Genomic DNA, 8236 nt, shown 5'->3' with positions numbered 1-8236 from the left:
AGAGCCTGCTTGGAGCCCTAACCAGGACAGGCCAGTATCTGTGAGTCACAAACCTTGAGATTCTCATGGGAGCTATGGCCCCCTTCTCCTAGGAAAAACAAAACAAAACAAAACAAACCAGTCATATGTTCATTTACGAGGATATATTTTGCATGCAATTTTATAAGGTTGATGAATTCTCTGATGTCTAATCCTGAGCCCTCCTGGGGCCCATAACCCCAGGCTGGAGGTATCTCAGTGGCCCACCTAATCAGTCCCCAGAGTGAAGAGAGAGGTCAGTTCTGCCAAGGGCCTCCCTGCAGTTCCTCAAATACCAGGAAGCCCACCCTAACCTGAGTGCTAGTTCTGTTAGTTAGCAATTTAGAATGACTTTTCAGAGCAATCCCTCAGTCTCCCATGATACTTGTCTGACAACCCCTTAATCTTGGCAAGAGCTGCATTAAACCAACCTGTCATCGTCATCGCCATACACAGTGGCAGCTCAGAGAAAGACGCACACTCACTCAGAGCAGACTGTACAAACCATTAAGAAAAAACTAGAATTTGGGGGGCCTGTTGATCCACAATAAGCACTCAGGAACAGACAGACAGGGCATGCCAAGAGGCACTGGGCCAAATTCAGGCTTGAGGAAGGCTGCTTCCATCCTAGGAGCTGTCAGGAGTCTTCAAAAGGAATGTTTAAACAATCACTACTCTCAAAACTCAGGTCCATGCCCCATCGGATTAAAACAAAGGAATGGAACCTTGAAATAAAAAGGTATCAGGGGAAATTTGCTGAGAATGTGATTTATTTTGACAAATTCAAAGAGCCCTGTGGTTACCTTGGTTCTGGAGAAACTGTTTTATCAGTTACTTTTGTGACCTATGAAATTCTAGACCCTTTCAAAACAAAAAGTGAAATTAGATTCATCTGATACCCCAAAATATTTTGGAAACCTAAAGGACAGGAAAACAACAATAGAAAAGCACGATTAGTCAAGCACCTCTTCTGGGTTAACCCTTTGATGAAATCCATAGTTGATGAGATAACTATTGTGATAGTTGTGAACTATCATTTTCTGGTCCTTTATTGTGTGCTAAGTACTTTTAAATTCTTTTCTCGAATATTTATTGAGAGTCCACTCTGGTAGTTTGATTGCAAAATTGGCCCTAATTCTTCATCCTCCCACCTTGAGCAAAGTGACCTGATCATGACCCTAGGCTTTGGCAGGCAACTCACTTTGGTCAGTGGGATATTAGCAGATACGAAACAAGTAGAGACTTCAAAAAGCATTTCCACCTGCATTCTGGTACCTCTGCCATTACTGTGAAAATGAGCTTGGACTAGCATTCTACAGGAGGAGGGCTCTGTGGAATAGAACCAAGTCGACCCAGGCACCATAGACAACAGTGAGCTGACTCTCAGACCCAATAGTGAGCTGACTCTCAGACCACGAGCAAGCCCAAGACAAGACCAGCAGACCTACCTAGCCAACATCCAACTAATGCTTGACATGTGAACAATCAGCTCACACATTACTACTTGCTATTGTATACCATAAAAGTTTTGTAAATAGCTGTTACATGGCATTATGGCAATAGATAGCTGATACACCAACTATGCACTGAGCACTAATCTAAAACATGGTATATAAGATAGAATGGATAAGGCCCTCCTTGCATTCTAGACTATGTTGCCTAATTCAAAATGTATAATAACTTTATAAAGTAAGCTATAGTCCCATTTACACATGAGGAGAGCAAGGCATAAAATGACTGCATTACTTGCCCAAGGTATTGTCGTTTAGTCACTAAATCATGTCCAACTCTTTTCTGATTCCGTGGATTACAGCGTTCCAGGCTCCTCTGTCCATGGGTTTTTCCAGGCAAGATGACTAGAGTGGGTTACCATTTCCTTCTCCAGGGGATCTTTCCGACCCAGGGATTGAAACCTCATCTCCTGCATTGGCAGGTGGGTTCTTTATTACTGAGCCACCAGGGAAACCCACCCAAGAAATTACAACTGGCAAATAGAGCCAGGATTCCATTTCAAGCTCTATGATGTGGTGGATAAGGTGAATAATTATCTGAAAGGTGAGAATAATGAGAACGCATACCACAAGAATTACTGTGAGGATTATGTGAGATCGTGCATGTCAAAGAGCTTAGCAGAGGGCTCTGTACATAGGAAACTCAAGAAGGTCTTGTCATGGATAACACTGTTTCTGTTGTCATTATTATCCTGGCTGTTGTTGCTATGATAGTGTCAGAACCCAGAGCCTCTTTAAGCAGTTCTCTATCATTGGATTGCCTCTGGTCTAGTTTCCTGTCCTTTCTGCCCAAACAGTATATAGATAGGACTGACTGATAAGCCTGGTAAATGTCACTCCTTCTTTTCATAGGGAAACGATCAACTTTAATAACCTTTATCCGTCTGAACCCAGAGCAGGTATTGGCCATCTCTGACAGATTCACAACTGAAGGAAGGTGTCAAACCACTCTGCTTATTTAACTAAGCGTGAGGTCCTTCTAAGTTAGCACCTTCTTCATGGGATTATTTTGAGGAATAAATGAGCAGAGCATTTCCAGTCCTTGTGATGTCTGGCAAAGAGTGAATACTCAACAGTAATGGTGTAAACTGTGATAGTTAATATTACATGTTCACCGAAGTAATGAAGGGAATCCCACAAATGTGTACCCCTTTGACTTTTTCAAAATTCTTGGAAGACCATTTGCTCACATGATTTTTGTAAATAGTTCTGAGAAGCAGGCAGAGGGGAATCTTCCCTGTTTCACAGCTAAAGAAACAGAAGCTCAGAGAGTGGGAATTTCCAGAGGCTACACACTAGGAAGGGATAAAGTCAGTCCAGAATCAGGGATACCCCTCAGCCCTGTCATCTTTCCTCCAAGTCCTCCTGGCTCCAAACTACACCTGGCCCTGACAAAATTGCCATGTGGAGAGCATTTACTTATCTCAGGCTTCGATTAAGGACGTTCTTTGCATAGAGATACACACCAGAGGCCCCCAATTCATTCTGTGGAGTCACCTAACACCCCGTGACTTGTACTAGAATGTAACCATGTGTTGTGAGCAAACTATAGGCTTCCCAAGAAAGAAGGGACAGGGAGACTCATCCAGTGGATGATTCGCACATACACCCTGGAGTGAGACGTGGAAATTTGAATCCTGGCTCTACCAGTAACAGTGTGGGCAACCTCTTAACCTGGATAGTTTCAATATTGACAAGTAGGGTAATACTGACACTTTGGGATAGAAATTTCTTTGCTATGAGGAGATGACCTGTGTATTATAGGATATTTTGCAGCAAAACTAGCCTCTACCTCCTAGATGCCAGTAGCACACCCAAGCCCTACTCCCAGCTGTGACAACCAAAACTGTCTTCAGACTACCAATTGCCCTCTTTGGGAGCTGTGGGACAAAATCACTCTCAGATGAGAATCACTGACTTAGCCTCTCTGAGCTTCAATGCCCTCAACTATAACCTTAAGATGATAATGATAAAGATGTCTACTTCATCAGGCTCTGAGGGTTGATGAGATGCTCGTATACTGGTGTGGCATAGGGCCTGGCACACAGTTAGATGATCAATAAATATTACATGCTGTTATTATTTACAGCATCAACCAAGGAATAGAGATCTTTGTAAGAGCCCCATTAGCTTACCAAATTTTGAGTTGAAAATTCAATTCAGCAAATAGGTATTGAATGTCCATCTCAACAGATATTTTGCCAACTACTGGGAATTACAGATTGAATAAGATTTAAACCCCACTCTCAAGGAGCTCCCTACCAAGTGGGAAGCTCACAATCCAGATCTGGTTCAAATTCTAGCTCTCCCACTTCCAAGAGTGACTTAAGGCAACTTGGCCACATTTGCAAGAGTCTTTATTATCTCATCTCTAAAATGGAGATAGTAATTAAAAACCTCTAAGAGAGTAAGCTCCTAACCATTAAGCTACACTGTCTCTCAACAACACCCATGCCCCCCAGTTTCCTGTCTGATTTTTTCCCCTCACCATACTGTCTGCAGCAGAAAGAATAAGTTCATAGCATTCCCCAATGGAAGATGCTATTTCCTTCCTGTAAACATCTATAATCCTCCAGGAGGTGACTGGGGTCTGAGCCCTGGGCTCAGACTTGAACTCATGGCCTTCAAAAAGTCACTGCACTTCTCTCATCCATCAGTTTATCCACCTCTGCGATGGGGATAACAATGGTGCCTACTTCGTCGGGCTCTTAGGATAAAGTGAGATCTCTCATGTGAAGCACAACAGAAAGCCCGGCACAGAGGAAGTACAGGATACCCTGTCACCATGGCAATAATAGTGTTGAGAAGGGGAAGAGAATGCTGACCAAGAAGAGGAGGAGGAAGATGTGGCTCTCCATGGTCTGACCCAGTAGCCTTTTGTGAGCTGTAGAAACCCCAAACTCAGTCTCCCTCCCAGACCCTGGGGCATAACCTGCAAACCTTTCAACATCAAAACCTCTTCTCCTCCCCAGGCCCTCCTGGGCCAAATGTAACAGCTTTTTTGCAAGCTCTCACCAAACAATTCAAGTGGATTAAAATATGTATGTATATATTTATGCAGACAAGAAAGACAGAAAGCGTAACTTCTAGTTAGAGCCTAAATTTCCTGCCTCCAAAGCCCAGCTGGATAGCAGGAGTTCTAACAGAAAACAGCCGCACAATTAGCTGGAGTTCTGTAGCTGTCTGCAGCGGACTGCTTACGCCGTTGTCTCGATAGGTGGTCTCCCAGTTCATCAGTTCATAAATAAGTAATTTGAAATGTGTTCCTGAGGGAAATTTTCCTACTGCTCTCCCCAACAGACTGTACTCATCAGTTTTCCTGTTCTCCAGGTAGCTGCCGTCCTCATTTATAATGGCCAGAGGAACTACACTGTTCTAATTCCTGCTTCATTACATTGTCTAATGCGAGCTTTCACCAGCCTTGCACTCTACATTTCTTTATATTGATAAGAAAAAATAAAGGGTTGCATATATTATTTGTTGGTACTTTGAAAGTAGCTATGCTAGTGGTTTAAGTGTAATATTTTTACATACAAAACAAGATGGACAAGTGGAGCTCTGGACAGAGGTTTAGGAAATGTTAATCAGCTCTCAAGAGGCACATATGTGTGCACACAGAGTGCACAAACCACACACAACACAAACCATCACCTGTCTTTTACCTCTTGTTCCTTGGTTCCTGGACACAGCACACATTTAGACTGGCAGATATTTTTGTACACATCTTGATGCATTGTTTCAGCCCTTTATTTTTTTTCCACTCGAAAAAATGCACAACCAGATCAAAAGCACCTGGTGACTTAGGAAAACCAGGGTCCCCCACTGGCGAAGCTAATGGAGTCACTAATTTGCCTGGCCAATAAAACCAATGATTTCTGTACTAAAAGCCTTGAGTGAAGCCTCCAGGGCTTGCTCCAGGGGTAATGGAGAGGGGCTAGTTTCCTCTTAGCCAATAACCTAATTATTTTTTTAAAGCACTAACTGTACCTTTCATTATAATAATGCATATAATTGATTTTACTGATTATGTCTTTCATGGCATCTATTAGTCACCGGGAACTATATTTACTTCTTTTTGTTGTTTTTATGATTATTTAGCTTTGGAGTCTCATAATAGGTAATTAATAAAATATGTTAATCTGAGAGTAATTTACCTAATGAGATCTCCAGGAATGCTTTTCTCTCCTGAAAAAGGAATTCCTCCAAAGGCTTTTGTGAAAGAAAAAGCTTTCCTGTGAAATCTTGGCACAATCTGAAACCTAAATTCAGAGGTACTCATTTCTTTTCCTAGCCTCTGAAAGCTAAAGAATCCCATCAAAAGGATTTAAAAGTGAAAGTCAAAGACGATCCAGTTTCAGAGAAAACTCTCCCCTTCTCTAGCCTGGTTGTATAATCAACACCCTCTCCCTCAGTGACCACCATGTTAACCATGAATAGAGTTGGCCCTCCAGCTATCAGATAGCTCTGTAAGAATAAGACTATCATTCAGGAGGAGAGTAAGATTATTGTGATGCAAGAAAAACAAAACCAAAAGGGTGAGATGAAGAGGAGAAAGAAAAGAAAAGGGGCTAAACAAGGACAATCTTTTGACTACAGGAGATTTTCAACATAGAACACATCACACAGTGAGAGAGGATGACAAAAATCCAGACTGATCTCCCCTTGTCAGGAGCAATTCACCTAGACCTGTGAGATGGGCCATGTACAGAGGAGCTCATTCTCTGGGATGCTGGTCAGACAGGACAAAGGATGTGTGTGCAAGAGAGTGGTGCTTCACACTGCGTGTCTGGAAGGAGACAGATCTGGCTCACGTGAGTTCTGCACGTGGGACTTGGTAGCCTCAGTCATGTAATTTCTTCTCTCTTCACCATATTATCTTTCATCTTCAAGATGGGGAGTGGACCACTGTACTACTCCCATCAGATCCATAAGACTGCTGGAGACATGTCTGTAATGAAGGCAAACAGAGCTTGGTATTCACTAGGGTTTCTCAACCTCAATAAGACTGACATAGGGGTCCAATAATTCTCTGTTGACGGCAGGGCTGGGGGCGGGGTGGGAGTTGCATTGTATTTTGTACAGTGGCATCTCTGCTTCTAGCCAGTGGGTGCCAAAAGCACTCCTCTTTCCTCAGTTGTGGCAATCAAAATTGTATCCAAATATTCTCAAATACAGGAGATCAAACAAATCAATCCTAAAGGAAATCAACCCTGAATATTCATTGGAAGGACTGATGCTGAAGCTGAAGCTCCAATACTTTGGCCACATGATGGCCAAGGAGCCGACTCATTGGAAAAGACCCTGATGCTGGGAAAGACTGAGGGCAAAAGGAGAAGGAAGCAACAGAGGGTGATACAGTTAGAGAGCCTCACCGACCCAATGGACATGAATTTGAGCAAACTGTGGGAGATAGTGAAAGGCAAGGAAGCCTAGCGTGCTTCAGTCCATGGGATTGCAGAGAGTCAGACATTACTGAGTGACTGAACAACAACATCATTCTCAAATACCCTTTGGAAGGAAAGGATACTGAGAACTACTGGCCAACACTAAAGACTCAATGAGCACTAGCTTAATATTGGGATGATCTTTTCTGAGAATCAACTAGCAGAATAGATGAGAAAACCACTTGAGGAAAAACACATAGAGTGTTCTACAGTGAATTCCTTCAACTCCTGTCATGATTACTGGGAATAATCTCAGACTTCAGTTTGAGTTGAGTGTCTCCCATTGACATGAAGAAACTTCTTTCCAGAGGAGGACAAAATTTCCTGAGAGGAAGGGAGAATATGCCATACACTGACTCCAGGTTATGTATTACATACCAGGATGTGTGGGAACCATCTCAGGCCCAGCTCCCAGAAAGCCAAGCCAATCTAAAACCAAAGGACACCAATACCAAGTATAAACACACATATGCATATAGCTGTAGTTATAAATAAATAGCTATATCACACACATAAGTCTCTGATACAGAAGCACAGAACTACAGTAAAGTCTGTTGATTGAGGGAAAATTGAAAGTTACTTAACCCTTATCTATAAAAAGCAAAGTATGTGAATCAATAAAGCCTAAAACCAACTTGCCTATCTTTGATTCCTATGACATATGACTTTCTCTAAAAATTCAAGTCCTAGATGCTTTTCTAATCCAGGCTACTTCAGGTTTGGAGTCGTTCTATCTTTTATGCAGTGAGAAAAAGTAACTTTCTACACTGAGTTTAGGCCACCATATGAAAGGCTCTGTTTACATGTTATCTCATTTAGCAAACTCCAGCCTGCCAATTTTAGCCATCACTTGATTGCCTCACTCTGTAGAAAAAGGAAATAAAAACCTGCATTTGTTATACATATGTATTCACACCTCCCCAGACACATGCACTTAATACCATAGAAAACCACATAAACACAAAAATAACAACAGACAATTGCCCAAACGTGTTCACACAACCCTCTCACACACTGATTCAAATATAAGTACTTGATGACATTCAAAGTCATAGACTGGATTTCCCAATAAGCAGAAAATTCCTGTGCCAAGATACACTGGTAAAATAGGAGTCCTCAAAAAAAATTTTATAAGGAATTTACTACTTAAAAATCATCAGAGTGAAATTAAAAGGAAAAATTAATTCTTTCTTATTCTTTACACTTCCATTACAATTTTTCATTGTTTTTATTTACTGTTACCTATGTTGGGTCAGCAGAGGT

The sequence above is a fragment of the Bos mutus genome, chromosome 7, assembly GCF_027580195.1.
Source record: "Bos mutus isolate GX-2022 chromosome 7, NWIPB_WYAK_1.1, whole genome shotgun sequence".
NCBI lineage: Eukaryota > Metazoa > Chordata > Mammalia > Artiodactyla > Bovidae > Bos > Bos mutus.
The sequence above is the reverse complement of the archived record's forward strand: the minus strand, read 5'-3'. Positions refer to the sequence as shown.